The following is a 17,312-nucleotide window of genomic DNA, read 5'->3' on the forward strand; positions in this document are numbered from 1 at the left end:
ACTTGTCACGCACTCGGGTGAATTTGTACTCGGACTTGACACGGACTTGAACATTTTGGACTCGGAAAATATTCAGAGTACAGTCGAGTCTGCGTCATGTGTAACAATAAAACCAGCATAAAATTGAGATGAGAAATGAATGAATGTCTCCCCGTCTGTCATTTTACTGCACCACACCGGCAGGCAGCAGTAGCATCATCTTATGCTTGCAGACGAAACACACACATCACTCACTGGATATCAATGTGTGGCTAAGGCGATGTCTTCAAAGTCAGCAATAATTTGTTTTGCTTACGAAAATCATAAAGAATTTATTTGCAAGACATCCGGTAAAAAGAAGCACTCTGCGGATTGCAAATTTTGCAAAACAACTCTTACTGATGTTTCTGGCACGACTTCAAATTTCTACCGACATGTTCAGAGAAAACATAAAGAAAGGTAAGTTGCTTATTATAACTTTTAAACCAATTTAAATCCAAATAACATTGTTAGGGCTGGGCGATATGACGCTAAATATATATCGGGTCTGTGTGAGACTTAAATCATGCAGACAGAAATGAGGCCGCCTCAATGTGCATCATCAGTGATGAATTATCTAATGGTTTTACACTTGCACGGTCAAATAAATTCACACACATCATGTCAAAATGGAAGTTTGGCCGAGTATTCATGTAAACAGTCGGTTATGTACATTGGTAAGATGTCTTAAGTGAATGTAAAAAAACAGTTGGGGAAAAATCGTCAATATCAGTCAAATAAGTCTGTTGCCGTAATGTTAATCAAACAAAATCACTCACTCACTCTACTGATAACTAACTTTATAAAATGTAATGAGAATCAATGTGCATGTCATACAGTGAAGTTTGTTTTATTTTACATTTAATTGCTTTATTTAATTTCTGTAGTATTTATTCTTACTTGAATACTATTTGGACCTACTTGAGAAAACAATTATCGTGAAATAAGATTTTTAGTATCGGCCACCCCTAAACATTAGCATTTGGTGATTCCAGTCTTTAATTTTACAAAATGTTAAATGTAATTCTTAATGTGGGAAATAATATAAACCCTGCTGATTGAGATATCATATGTTTTTTACATTTTAGTAAGGAAATTAACATCACCACAGAAATTCAGGGACTGTAAATATAGTCCTTTTAAATTTAAAATGATTTGCTCTTAATGCAATGTAATTATTTTCTATCAATTACTTATTGTGATCTGAATTGCAATAACTAGTAAAATAGCTTAAACAAAACTTTGCAAAAAAAAATGTTTTAGGCACATTAGACAAATACCTTTGTTTTACATGTACCTTCTGTTTTTGAATTAGCAAGTATTCGGTTGTTAAGTCGTGCCGTAACCACTCTCCGATAATACTCTTTCCGGGTCCAAAGTCCAGGTCCTCTCTACCGCTTTCGCTAGTGTTTTGGTTATTATTGAGTGTTTTTACAATGCCGCAGTGCTGTGTCCCGTGTCCCGAGCTAACTCACTTCAACACTCGTAAATCTTCTTTTTCATTGATGCCTGGACTCTACCCTTAATTATGCCACCTGAGTGATGAGCTTCACTAACCACTCTGTTGGTGTTAAAGGAATTTAAACCCTTTTTGACCGCCAAGGGTGCCTCACTAAGAAGGACGTGATCGTAAATAAATGTACAGGTTCCACCATTGTTATTTCTGGACGAGAGGAGCGCTTGGACCCGGAAAAGGCTAAACGTCACGCGTGACGTCAGACTTAACCATCGGATTGCAAAAATTTTCTCTTTTTTTGTCCCAGAATAAGAGAGTACCAAAGACAGCAGCAGCAGCCAACAGATGATGCACAGCCCAGCATTGCAGGATTTGCAAAACCAGAATTGACCAAACAAGCAGTGCAATTTTATGATGCAAGTTCTCCAAGACAACAAGAAATTCATAATGCCATCATTAAGGATCTCCTCATTGGCTGCACTTTACCTCTGTCAATTGTTGAAAATCAGCATTTCAGGCATTTCTTGAAAGTAATGGACAGCAAATACACTCCCATTGCAAGAAAAACAATCACTGAAAAACACATTCCTTTGTTGGTTGATCAGGTGAAAGATTCAATTAAAAGGAAGCTCCAGACCCAATCATCTGTGTCCATAGTCCTTTCTTTTAGACTGTAGGAGGTTTGGTGGCAGACACAGTGGAGACAACATAGCAGAGGTGGGACAAAGTCATTGTTATGCAAGTCACAAGTAAGTCTCAAGTCTTTGCCCTCGAGTCCCGAGTCAAGTCGAGTCAAAGATGAGGCAAGTCCCGAGTCGAGTCAAAAGTCAAAGCCAACAAGTCTCAAGTCGAGTCCAAAGTCCTACCATTTTAGTTTCGAGTCATTTCAAGTCCTCTTACCACAGAAATAAAATTTATACAAATCATGTACGTCTGTAAGATTTGTATTTATTTAAACCTCTTTTTATACAATGACATTAATCAAATACAGTAAAAAACAGAAAATTTTATTTTCACAAAAAATGCTTGTATTTCAACAGCATATTGCACTAGAACAATGCACAGCATGCAGCTTCAGTCCTGTATTGTATTAACCTCATATTGCAAAACAGTTTAACTTTCAAATAGACATGGGTCGTTTTAGCCTAAACCTTTTTAAACATGTCATCAATAAAATCCTCACTCCTCAAAATTATCACTTCTGAAAAACTGGACCAACCTGATAATATAATTGGAATGCGTGTTGCAGTGTGTATGCGGTGCAAGACCAGCACGCGCAATAGTGCTTTCACATATGCTGCGTTTGCAGTGCGTGATCCGCGGCTGTACCACAAATACATACTCACTATTTGTAGTTCAAATCCAGAAGTTATTAGCATCTTTTATTTAAAAAAAAAAATTGTCAGCATTGCGATTCTCTTTGTACACACGTATACACTCTTTAATAGACGTATTCACGTTTAAATACAATTTAAACAACGTATTATTTAATGCATTACTCTTATATAATTATATATTAAGTTGCTCAAGCAAGTGGTAAAATATTTAACCATGTACTTATATTAAAATCGCATAGCCTACATTTTAAATTAAAACTTAAAATTGACAAAAACAGCAGACTCATACTCTTTCTTTTGCATAATTTAAATCTTTATACAATAAATCTCGCATGTCACAAAGAACTTGTTTTTCCACCTCCACGAATGAGACGAGTGTTATGTTGCCTTGTTGAAATATGTATTTTCCCTTGATTTAGGCTACCCCGGTCTTAACGTCTCAGCATTGCGATTCTCTTTGTACACATACACTCTTTAATAGACGTATGCACGTTTAAACACAATTTAAACAACGTAGGCCTATTATTCAATGCATTACTTCTACTTATATTAAGTTCCTAAAGCAAGTGGTCAAATATTTAACCATGTAGGCTACTTGTATAAAAAAACAGCCGACTCTCATGTCTTTTATTTTATATTTAAATTAATACAATAAATCTCGCATGTCACAAGGAACATGTTTTTCCACCTCCACGAATGCGACGAGTGTCGTTCATTATGTCGCCTTGTTGAGGTAAATTGTAGTTTTCCTTGCTTTACCCTGGTCTTAAAGTGAAAATAGTATTTAATTAAATACATTTATGGTGCGATTACTACATTTTATTTAATTAATCGCGTTTATGGTGAAATTACAAAATTTTTAGGTCAATCTGTGTTCATTTTGACCACGAAACATGCGCTGTCACTTTAATTCAGCGCGTGCAGCACATGTGCAGCACAGCAGAAATAGACTCGGTGCGGAAACGATCGCGGCACTGCTGTATACGCACCGCACCTGGAACGGATCGACGGACTGCAACCGCGTGCAGTGTGAGCGCTCTAACCTGTTAACATGGGTACGGAAAAAAATACGCACCGCTGGCGCATACGCACTGCAAACGGAGTTTGTGTGAAACGGGCGTTATATGCTGTCGAATCAAAACAACGTGGGACTACAGTGATTGGATGTCGTGCAGGCAGCGCGCGCGCTCGCTGCATGCATACAGCTGGTGCACATTTTTTTCACAGATGCAAATAAACTGAGAGCGGCGCGGCCGTGTGGACATTTTTTTCCCCAGTTTTCATGGGAAGTAGCAAGTCTTCTCGAGTCAAAAGGCGCAAGTCCAAGTGAAGTCACGAGTCATTGATGTTAAAGTCCAAGTCGAGTTGCAAGTCTTTGTACATTTTGTCGAGTCGAGTCTGAAGTCATCAAATTCATGACTCGAGTCTGACTCGAGTCCAAGTCACATGACTCGAGTCCACACCTCTGCAACATAGCCATGGCATTTGACGAGATCATTGATGAATATAACATAGCAAGTAAAGTCAGGTACATTATTACTGATAATGCAGCCAATATGAAGTGTGCATTCAAAGTCAAGCTACCACAGGAAGAGCAGCACAGTGATGGCAGTGATGCAGAAGAGAAAAACTTAGATGATGAGAGTCTTTGGGAGGATGTGACCTGGGAAGACGAGACTATCATGGTGAGAACAAGACAAAGGCTGTCATGTTTTTCACATTCTCTGCAATTAGTTGTACATGATGGAATGAAAGAAGCCAAGGCCTTTTCTTCAGCACTTGCCAAAATGTCAAAATGAACCTCATTACTTCACACAAGTACTACATTTAAAGAGCGATTTGAGGCTACATTTGGGACAGATAGATCAATTCCTGCAGCTACATCCACACGCTTGGAACAGAACATTCAAGCAGCTACAGGCCCTTACAGCACTTGACCATAGGGATCTCACACAAATTTGCAGTTCAGACTTTCAACATGTTCTTTTTTCAGTTCGTGAATGGAATCAACTGAAGGATTTAGGTTCTGTTCTCTTTCCTTTTGCGGAAGCAACAGACCTTACAGAGGGTGAGAAAATGGTCACTATTAGTATGGTGGTCCCCACTGTACTTGATTTAAACACTCATCTGCTCCAAATATCAGAGTCACGAAGTCATTGCCGGCCACTAGCCACAGCCCTTCGGCAATCACTTTTAAAGAGATTCTCTGGGATCTTTGTGAGAACCAAAATGGTTGAGCAAAATGGGAAAGAGGACCAGTTCAACAATAATGTCTATTTCTTGGCAACAATGCTTGATCCTCAGTTTGGCCTGAACTGGGTTGATCTAGATGTAACCAACAATGAGAGTCCAGATTCGGTGAAGAAATTCAGAGAGGATCTGAAAAGAACACTTATAGGTAATGCATTTTATTTGCTTTAACCCCCTGAGGTCGGCTATCGCGCCGGCGCGATAGGCTCGTTTTTTTCCTTATCAGTGCAAAAAAAAATAAAAATAAAAATATTAATTTTTATCTTATATGCTTGTGTCATACATCAATCGATCCTGTTAAGTGTGTATTTTTTTTTGTGTATACTCATAATAAAAACAAAGTGTTGTGCTTTTCGCCGAATAAAGAAAAATAAACATGATGTGAGTTCTGCTTTCTCTCTGTCAGTGAAGTCAATTCTGAAACGCGTCCGAAAATGAACTGTAACTCAGCGAATACTCAGTCAAACAGGCATACAGACACACGGGCATGAAGCTTGAATTCTCTTCTTTTAAATGAAGTAATTTTTATAAAAAACAAATATTCTCAGTTTATGTAATTTGTATGAAAAGAGAGAGATGTCAGTCGTTCTCATCTCAGCTCATTATTTTTAATGTGACTCCGCCCACGGAGAGCGCGCGATATTGAAACGCAAATGACTGAGGCGATCCCATACAAACTGTGAACGCCCACATATCAGCTCGAGAAAACACATCAAGTTTATTCAGATCATTGTACTTGTTTACACCGTCTCGCGGCGCTGTGAGGAATAATGGAAAATGTACCTCAGAAGTGCTGGTATTTCGAGGAGCAACGAATGGAATACTGTAGTAAGTTTTTTTCATTCTCAAGTGAATCGCGTTTCTGTGTGTGTGTGAATGAAAGGCAGAGATGCGCGCTCGCAAAAAGACTGTTTAAATTTGAATCGCGTTTCTGTGTGTGAATGAATGATCCGCTTTTAGCAAACAATACTGAGATGAGTAAAAATCGACTGAAATATGTTGAAATAAAATGTATTTGTATAAGCAACGTATTAAACTGCAAATTAACATTTATATTTCTTATATAAACGAAAGACCTATGTTACAGACATATGAAAGACAACATTTCGTTGACTAGTTTTGGATAGATTATACATTTTTACTGTAAAATATTTGCCACCTCAAATAAGCTTTTGTTTGCCAATTTTTGATGTTAAATATAGTATGTTTTGTCAAAAATAAAGTAATCAAATAATATGTTACTATGTGTTTGTTCCAATGTAGCCTAGGCTATATTCAAAGTAATGAATCCTTAACTTTGAAATATGTATGATAAAATGTATACTTTAGTTTTTACAAAGAAAGATTGCACTTGAATTGTTGTTGTAATTGTAACCTTTTTAATAAAAAAAAATATATTTACAAGGTAGCTGTAAACTTTTCTTTAAATAATTTTTATTGTGTTTTATTAGTGACAAATTTGTGGAGAGGATACATATTCCAAATCTGAAAATACAGTATGAGAATTAACTGCACAATTACTAGACATGGAAAAATAAAATGAGATGCTTCCAACTGTGAACCAATTTGGTAGAATATATATATATATACATATTGCTCTTGCATTCTTTCTTGTGGCTCAGTGACACACCTGAATGAATGGCTCATTAAGTCTGCGGGCCCCATTGTCTCCTCAGGTGTGAACCACTAAATATGGATGATCGTTGACGCTCACTCGCATATGGCCTTTCCAAACAGAAAGTGTCTTGCACAATTTAAATCAATGTATTGTTTTATGTGAATAATTAGGCAGGATGATTTTCAGATCATTTTGAAGAAAAAACTCTAGGCGACAAAATGCATTATTCAGAAGTCTTATTGACACATATTTAGTATGTGTTTTGTGGCCTTATTTCAGAAACTTTAGTTTTTAGTTTTTTCAATAACCATGCATAAACATTATTCTCTCAAAAATACAAACATGTACATACATGTTGCTCACATATTATGGTAGCCCTGTTTGTGCTAAATAGAGTGTAATTATACCTTTGCCATTAATATGTTTATAAGCAACTGAAAAAAGCACAAATGTCAGGGCATGTCAGAACATCTCAAGGACCCCAAAAACACCTGAGACCCCAGAGGGTTAAAGGACAATTCCGGTGAAAAATTAACCTAGGGGTAATTAACACATGGTTACCGAGTCGATCTTTCTCTGGGATGCGTTTTCATGAAAATCTAATGTAAAGAGTTTTATCTCTAAAAACAAATTAGCTTATAATGCTAGTATATGGGGCACAGAGTAAGTAAAAGTAAATCGCTAGTTAATACCACTAACAAGGCTCAAAATAGCCTTACACTAACACGGTAGCATAATGAGGGTCCCTACATGCAAACCGAAGCATTGAGAACTTTGTAAGTGTACAGACAGTTTAATAAGAAGATACTTTATAAAGACAGTACATTACGCGTATACAGGCAGGAGCCATATTTTCATATTTTTCAGATACTTTGACTGCAGAAGTTGAGGCCACAGCAGATGGAGACATGCTGCATTCTGGAGGTGATGCTGATGAAACCACAGATTCTCCTCCTGGCAAATGCCCACGACTTCTAGCTCGCTATCGAGCCCACAAGCACCTGAGCCACTCAGCTAAGGATGCATGCATTTCAGCTCAGATACACAAGTACTTTGATGCCATTCAAGACACAGACACAAATACAGCACTTGAATTTTGATCGACAAACAGGGAGAGATTCCCACTGCTTTACTCTCTGGTTGTAAAAGTGCTGTCTATTCCAGCATCCTCTGCACCAGTAGAGCGTGTCTTTAGCAAAGGTGGTCTCATCGTGAGACCACATCGTGCACGCTTAACTCATAAAATGGTCACAGCGCTTGTATTTTTGAAAAGCAATATGGCCCTGGTTTAGTGCTTGACTGTGCACTATAGTACATCATGTTCAGTGTTCATTACAACTCATGTTACAAGACCAGAGAGCTGTGTTCAGAAAGGAGTTTGTTGTTGATTAAGCACCGTAATAAAGCTTTAAGTTTGTTGTTAGCTGATAGATTTAAACTCTAGTCTGCTGGAGGACAATATAGTGTGATACAATAATAAAACAGGTTCATTTGTATTTTCATGCACTTGTAATACAATAAAGGTTCTACATATGTGACCAGACACGGAAAGTAGGGACACAAGTCGGTTCTGGGGCATTTTGAGTTATTCACATATTCTGAAAGTGTAGTATTCAAGCTTTCCAACGATGTGTAACACATGGAAATCTGATAATATTTGGAGGAGTTGTGGCCATTTGAAGGTAGGCACTCAAAAAAACTGAAATGGTAGAAATCTGCTTCTAAAGATTGGCAAGTTCTCACCTCTCTCTCCTGCTGGGAGTGACAATAGGGCTCATTTACATCTCATTAAGATAAGTCATACCCCCTGTAAAGCTCCCCCGTCTCCCCCTCCCCCCTGAATGTACCAATTCTACAAATTCTCTAAATAAAACATCTCCAGTTAACTGGCAGAGCATTCATTTCGTTCATTTTTTAAATAAGATACTAGCGCTGAAATGTGTTTTTTTAAATCAAGTGATCAAAGTGCTCGTTGCCGCGGCGATCGCAGATACAGTGAACGGGGCTGTGTGGCTCACGCGCACACTGCATTGTCTTCACTCGACGCGCGCTTCAATCCGATGCGTTGCTTGCGGATACTCTCTATTCGTTCTGTTGAAATAACAAAATAATTCAAACGTTTGCGTGTCCCTGCTTGATATACAACCACTGATGAACATAATCGTTTTAATGAGAGAAAAAAACTACGAGAAAAAAAAAAACCTATACAAGGGCGGATTCAAACTCTCTACCTCTGACACGGCTGGCGAACGCTCTACCAAAGACAAAGTCCTTGAAGTTCCAGCGCGCCTTCTTGTTCCGGTTCTCATCCCAATACAACATTTTTGGGAAGAACTTCAGCTTTGACAACCCGAACTCTAAACAACGGACTGGATCTAAGCTAAAGGACGTCACCATTTCCACGGCCCTGCCAAACATGTGTGGATAGCCAAACCCTTTACTTTCGCAGACCTCCCTTGACAACTCACCAACCGTCCGGCAGTCGCTCAAACGGCCGATTGGACGGTCAGGCCCTTTTCCAAGAGTCCATCGGAATCCGGTCATTCCTCTCATATAGGTCTGAGAGAAGGATCCTCACCAACTCTTCACCCACCACTTGTGGGCCGGCCAGAAGGCAATCTGACAGCTCTTAGCCTCTGGAGTTCCTCCTTAATCCATGTCTCCAGGGGAGGAGGACCTTCACCCACACTTGCTGATCCGATCGGACTGAGGCCTAGAAATCCCCTCATGCGTGACAAGCTGTTGGAATTAGTGGAACAGACACCAAGGGGTGAGGCATACTGCCTCGATGTTGCACACATGGGCCGTCCAAAAAAAAAATACTCAAGGGCCAGTTCCAGCTGGAAGGCCTTCCACGAACTTTCAAATCCACCGAGCCCCTTCTGGTTGTGGAGAAGATCGAAGAGTGTGCTACTCAGGTAGGTAGCAGTTGGCTTTACAATATGCCTTAAACCTAAGCCATCCTCGTTGTCCTTAAAAGGAATGAGCATCGGCACCGTCTCAAATAAATTGTCCAACATCATTTGGTCAAAAAAACTGATGGCATCCACAACCTCAGGAAAGCCAGGGCGAACAAGGAAAACACCCTCCAGCCTCACAAAGGTCCTTGCATTGGTTTTGAGTGCCAGATCATCCATGTGGTCCACATACGTTTTGGCATCCTTGAGAAGCATCCGCCGATGCTTCTCGATATGAAGATCACATGTCGTTATCACCCTACTGACAGGGTGCTTAGCGGGGGTGGCCTGGTGACAGTGTGGAGTCACTGCATACAATTGCAAGAAATTTACCTTGCAGTTGTCATGACGCACAACCTGGTCAAGAATTTCACTGACATCAAGTGGCATCTGGTCAAGGTTAGATTGAAAATTGGCACTTTCAGCCATGGAGTAGACAGGGAACAGAGTTCCACGTTGTCCAACCACCTCCTGGAGACCACACCTAGACCACAAGAGGTCAACACTTGCGTCCTGTGAATGTATGTTGCAGGCAAGGTGATATGACACATTGACAATGCCATGTTGATGAACCAGCTTGCTCAGATCGAAGCATCCTTTTGACCAAATTTGCTTATGGTCAGAATTATCACCATATCGATGTCTTCATTGACAGCCAGTAGAGATTGATGGAAGAGCCGGAGGATGAATTTCTAGTCCCCATGCAAAATGTTTATCCTGCCCAAGTTTGTGAGATTATTCTTTTGTATAGTAGGTCGCTCCAGATCTTGTGGCGGCAGACTTCTGAGTCTTAATGAGAAGTTGTTGAAGAGTGCATTAATCAGGCCAATGGCATGGACCTTGACAACCATCTCACTCCTGAACATAGGGTGAGCACTGTTCGGGTTAGCTGGGACACAGGTGAGATTTAGGAAATATCCCCCATCCACAAAGGCCAGGACAATTCCCACACTTTTTCTCAGAGCACTGACCCCGTCAGCACTGTAATGTTGAAGGTCCAGATACTTCTTTATCAGGTGCCAGTGGTTGCATACTTTGGACCCATCGACTTTACCAACAAACAAGTAATGAAGTCCAGCAGTGATGTAGCTCACATCAGCTAGCTGAACCACAATGCCATCAAAATCATATCTGTAGTACAGTGACTCAGAAGCATCATCTACTATAGAGGCAAAAAGTGGAACCTGGACTGAATCATCCCTGAGAAATTCTTCAGTGTGTCTGAAGCTAAAGTATGATGTCATCAATTCTTTCGTGTTTTCTCTGGAAGCCACATAAAAAGGCTCATTTTCGTCACTAAAGTACAAATTAAACATGAATTAACAACAAGTGTTGTTACACTACACTATTACACATCCAAAATGCAACAAAAAAACCCCACTAAACATTTAATTTTTAATGTTAATCACCCTTTGAAAGGTCGCTGATATGTTTACTTTTACTTTCGTTTTCAATTTGGGGTTAAATCAACACAAGCCACAGAAAAACAGCTCATTTTCATACATAAAACACAAATTAAACACAAATTAACAACTAGATTTGTCACACTACACTAATGTTATTCACCCTTTGAAAGATCGCTGATATGTAATTTCGTTTTCAATGAGTTGGTCACAATACACTATTACACATGTTATTGCACTATAATTAAGCCTAAACAGGCACTTACCTTTCCATCCACTGAGCCCACATGGTGATAAAATTATACCCCATCATTTAATTTTATCATGACAAAATTCCTGCACGCTTTGTGTCTTGTGTATATGGCTTGGGAGTTACAACATGTTGGCACACTTTGACATACAGTATTGTGTTTACAATAGTTACAATCTAACTAAAATTAACACAAACGGTTTAGACAGATCTGGATAAATGTTGTGTCCCTCAGAGAACCCAGAGTTCATTTCAGGGTTAACATACTCAGAGTTTTCCCTTAGCCTCCTTTCTGAAACGCACCTGATCCAGCTAATCAAGTCATTCAGGCTTATTTGGAAACTACAGGTATGTGTGTTGGAGCAGGGTTGGAACAAAACTCTGCAGAAGACAAATGCTCTGTGTACCTAAGAACAATCTTTGAAGATCTGCTGACTGAACTTTGGCTGGCCTTTGTACATGGGAACAATTAAGATGCTTGAAGGACATGCCAAAGTTGTGCTTTTGAGTCTGCTGCAGTTCTAAAGAACTTTGAGGCAAAACTGTCAGCAAGATGTGATGGAAACTTCATTCCTATTTTTATGAGAGGACTACCCAGAGAGCTTGTGGAAAAAAGAGCCTTTTCTCGAAACATTTAAATCATTCTTCACAACTGCAGTAATCTAGATAAAAGCAAGGGGCAAGCATACAGACAATCTCAAAGACCTGCAATGTCTCCTTTAGAAAAAGCAAATTCAACATGAAGAAATTCAGAAAGCAGCAGCCACACTTCAGGAGAAATGCCCTAATGTGACCATTAATGAGGATGCACTGTTTGATGAGGTCACTAGCCTGCAAGAGTTCTTAAAGTGGGGTCACTTGAAAAATGTAAGAAACAAAAAAGAAACAACACTGCCAGAGATGGAGCACAGTGTTCATCTACTTTCAAGACAATGCCATCCAGCATACTAACCTGTCTAAATTATCATCAGTTGCCATGTGTTTGCCTGGAAGTAATGCACCAGTTATGAGGGTGTTCTCTCAGATGAATGATACACGGACAGCATCAAGAAATAGATTCACTGTTTCTACTATCAAAGCCATGCTTATTGTGAGGACAAATTTTAACCTCCCCTGCCGGGTGTTCACGGAGAAACTGGCCAAAGACAGAGCAATTCTGAGGAAAATACATTCATCTGAGAAATATGCAGACTAGGTTTCCTTATCTTACAATTACTTCTTGTTTAGTAGGGCAAAGGTCAACTAGTGAAGCATAGTGAGCATTTTATTTTGTGCATTTTCAAACCTTTTATTGTAAATATGTTTACATGTTACATTATTCCTTCTATTCCATGTTTAAGATGCTATGAAAATAGCTGATATAGTTCCTTGTTCTGGATAGTGATGTCCGGTTCGTGAACGATTCGTTCTTTTGAACCACAGTTCTTTTTAGTGAACCGGTCGAACCAGTACACTAAATCGGACTGAATCGTTCGAAACAGTTCGCGTCTTGCGTCAGCGCTGATCCACAAGTTACTAACAGCATTCCCGCACAGAGAAGCTCTTTTGGTTTTCAACTGTGATAACTAATTTGCTCATTCACAGAATCAGACACTACTGCTTGTGACGATGAGATGCAGTTATGATATCGTCACCTGATCCGTATGTTAGAAGTACATGAGTGCAAGGTACAATATTTTTTTCAACAGTTATTATTTCTACATCTGGACAATAATCCAGTGTATATTTCAAGAGGTTTCATTGTTTTTGTCATTCGTTATGTTGTTTTGGTAATAGTGCATTACGGGTGAATGAAGACGTTGTAGTGTGTGTTTGCTGATAGGTGCACATGTAACGCTCAGCCCAGTCGGTCGAGTTACAAGAGTAAAATTGGGGTCAGATTATACTGTGTGAGGTTGAGACTGCTTTAAAAAGATGAGACAAACAACAGAAATAGAATCCAATAAATGAAGTGTATTAACAATATTCACAAGGAACTTAAAACAACACAATAAAACTAGAATAACTTAAAAGTGTGGAGTCCGTTTGCACCATACCATAAAACAGTCCATAAGAATCCTGGCGTGTTGCTAGTCCCAAAGTGAATGTGAGTAATGTCCACCGGTGTATATACAAAGTCCACGGAAGTGATGATCCAAATTGTGCTGGAAAGGAAAGTCCACAAAGGTAACTCCACAGTGCAGTTTGCTGGTGATCACCCTTTGGTCGTAGTGTGAGCAACGACCTCCATTGTTTGGCATGCTGCCTCCTTTATGCTGTCTATTTCCTGTTTCCGGTCATATTATTGCTCACATGACAAGCAGACCCATGATCATTAAAAGACAGAGACACATATAGAACAGATAAGAGGAATAAAGTGGACTAAAATGACTAAGACAATATATAAACCTAGTAAAAACTCTAATATACATAAAATTATCACAATATAGAGTGGTTAAAACACGTGTCATGTGTGACAGTGTCACACACACGCATCAACGAATATCACAACACGCTCCATTTACCAATTCGGTTTTCAGTTTTCATTAAATAAAGACATTACACATTTGTTTTTTTTTACTATACCGTTTATTTGAAAGTTTGATGAATGGAGACGATCCCCTTTGTCGGCTGCAGTGGAAGAAAGAGTTCTACAAAATTGTACTTAAGTAAAACTATTGCTACTTAGTTCACCCAAAAATGAAAATTCTGTCAGTAATTACTCAACTTCATGTTGTTCCAACCCCGTAATACTTTCGTTCATCTTCGGAACACAAATGAAGATATTTTTGATGAAATCTGAGAGCTGTCTCACTCCTTCAAAGGCTTCTAGGCAATTTCATTCTGCCGGTCCAGAAAAGTTAGTAAAAACATAGTTAAAATAGTCCAAGTGACTACAGTGGCTCAACCTTAAGTTTATCAAGCGACGAGAATACTTTTTGTGCGAAAAAAAATAAGACTTTATTCAACTATTCATTTTCTTCCGTATGGGCCTCTGACGTGAGTTCACGTGAGTTCAAAAATCTACTCAAGTACTGTAACGGAAGTATTTGTAATTAGTTACTTTCCACCTCTGGCCGGCTGCCATGGCTTGGATGTTAGCGTTTACTTCCGGGTTAGATTGTGGATTTACGGGTTAGATGGGCCCTTCTAGGGTCGCGTATTTAAATGGAAAGTACCTGGAGAGTACCAATTGTTTCTGTTGGGTTTTTATCATTTTTTTCAGGTGTTATTTTCCTTTTATAACTGTATTGTTCATGAAAACATTTCAAACGATTATTTAATAATTGCATATTCAGTATCTGTTATTTCTGTTACCATAGATGTCCAGTTCCCTTTTCGAGGGAACCCGAACTGCGTCAACACAACACTTTGGGGAACGCCCTTAGCGTAACGCATCTGAAGTATGATTGAAACTAATCCAATCCTGATTGGTGCTGCATCATGACGTAACATGTGACGGCATACACGGAAGCTACAAAGGGACGCCGACACACAACAGAGTTAGCTTTCTGCTCTTCAGCAAGCGTTTAATTCTACAAAATTAAAATGATGGAATATTATCTAACTATAGTTTAATTCAGCCATCCATTCAGACCTTGTTTCACTTATCCAGTGTTTATGGCTTGGCCATGCAGTGTTCCGTCCGCACATCGAAAATCGTTTTTGATTGTTCCCTGCTGGTCCTCCGCTTCAGGGTATCGAAAACGAGATGAAAATAGCAGGGCCCTCAGGAAACTGATGTTTGTATCCAGCATCAAGTGCGCTTCAGGACACATGGGTTTTCAGCGAATGCGCTGCAGTGTCCGCCCCAAGGGCTAGCGGCCAGGCAGTGTTCGCGTCCACTCATTCGGAAACTGTTTCTGATTATTCCCTTCCGGTCCTCTGCTTCAGGGTGCGGAGAACGAAACAGAAAGAGCCTCCCCTCTGGGGAACTCTCAGGATATCGATGTCTGTATCCCGCCGTCAAGTGCGCTTTGTATATGTGACACTCCTGTGCCTAGCCCCTTATTATATAATATTCCTGTTTTTAAACTAATGTCAGTCTTTATACCATGTAGTAATTCACCCATTTAACCAATGCTGAAGTCATCAAGATCACATCTGAGTAGATTTCCAGTATATTACATCACATGTTTTTATATCATGTTGGTGGTGAAACGTGAATGGGATTAATATGAATAAAAGACAGAAAGCTCTTTATTGCAAAAGGTAAATCTGTTATTTTGACTGTAATTTAACAGGTGTCATGTGTGAAAGTGGCTTGTACTGTAAATCAACGGAAGAGTTGGTATGACACTGCTATATCAACATGGGTGGTGTGCATTGTCACAAGTCTGGAGGCATTTAATTCCCGTTTGGCACTCTGAAACGTTGTCTGTGTCAACTCTCTATGAAAGGAAGCAAGCAAAACGTGTTAAAACACAAATAGAACTAGAATATTTGCTACAGTACATGTAACGTTTACAGGATGTTGTGGACATTTCGAAGGCTGCTATAGCTCATATGATAAACATGCCTATGGCCACAACTGTGACTAGACAACACAGACTTGAGGATCTTCAGTATATACATACCTTGACACAGATCTCGATTGGATCCAGGAGAAATTTCCACCTGTTTTTATGAAGAGTACGAAAACAATTTATTATGCAGTGTTGCCAAGGGCTGCAATAGTTTTATATAGATACTGATTACCAAATGGTTTATTGAAAAGTGCAGTCTTCATTGCCCAGAATAAACTAGTACTATAAACTAGTAGACACTGCTTTCGGTGGGGAGGGCTCTGTATTACTCTGTGGCAAACTTTGTCCACCTTCAAAGTCAGAGCTGACTGATGACGACATTGACGAACACTGAGACTTCAGGGCCATTTTCACGTCATTTATCATATTTGGTAGCTCTAGCAAAAAAAAAAAAAAAAAAAAGATATGATAAAGAAATAGCTTATACCGATTTACCCACTCAACTAACTCCTATGTGTACATATGCTCATGCATGTTACAGAGGTTGAATGTTTCAGGTTTCTTGTCATATACTTGATAGTAATGCAATTACCAATAATTATGAACTATTACCAATTATTATTATTTTTGTCTCAATTTTACATAACAAGTTAAATAATAATATTGAAACAGAATGGCAGTTCAACAATAATTTAAAGTCTTAAGTGCATGGACAGTAAAAAATAAAACAAGTTAATATTCAACACTATTATTGATCTGCCTGTACTGACGCTGTGAGCTGCTTCTTTTTTTGCAAAACTGCTTTATAGATGAAATTAACTAATTAAATAATTGATGAAAGGATCTGAATCAACACTGAACTGACTTTAGCTGAACAATAGTCTAAACGCATCATTTTCCTGTTTATCACTGCAATGATAATTGCTCAACGCTCAATCAGTCCTTCAGCTGCAGCCAGTCAGCCGCGATATCTAGCTGGAGTGAGATATGCTTGGTGTCGGTTCGTCACTCTTGTTTTATTATCTCACCCAGTTCCTGTGTCTGAGTTCTGAAGTCTTTCCTGCATCTCGTCTGTGCTTCCAAGCAGCTCGGAGGACGTTCTAGAGTTTTCTTCAACCAGCTGTCCGGTCTGAGTTACCACGCTGTGTTTGATTCCTGTCTCTAGGGAATCGTTGAGTCTGCCAGCCTGATGACTGTTCTTTTCTCAGTATTTTTCGCTGTCACAATAAACTGCTTACTTGCAATCGGATCTACGACTCTCATTCTGACAATTGTTTCCTACATTCTGTTTGGTTATATTGCCACTGGTCAAAGCACACACTTTATCGACTCCAGAACTGTAGCATTATTGAACACTATTGTTCAATAAGTACGTCTCTAAGTGGACTGAGAGCTTCAGACCGAGTGAATTAATATTAATGATTTAGGGCAAAAAAGAGAGATGTTAGAAGGAAATTCTGTTGTGAAGAGATAAACAAGTATAAATGTAGCTGTGTCACAGACCGGCAATGTCAAGATGAACATTAAATAAAGTGTATGACTGATGGAAATTCCCTAAATGAATGATAGTGACTGAAT

The sequence above is a fragment of the Leuciscus leuciscus genome, assembly GCF_965113295.1.
Source record: "Leuciscus leuciscus genome assembly, chromosome: 8".
Classification (NCBI taxonomy): domain Eukaryota; kingdom Metazoa; phylum Chordata; class Actinopteri; order Cypriniformes; family Leuciscidae; genus Leuciscus; species Leuciscus leuciscus.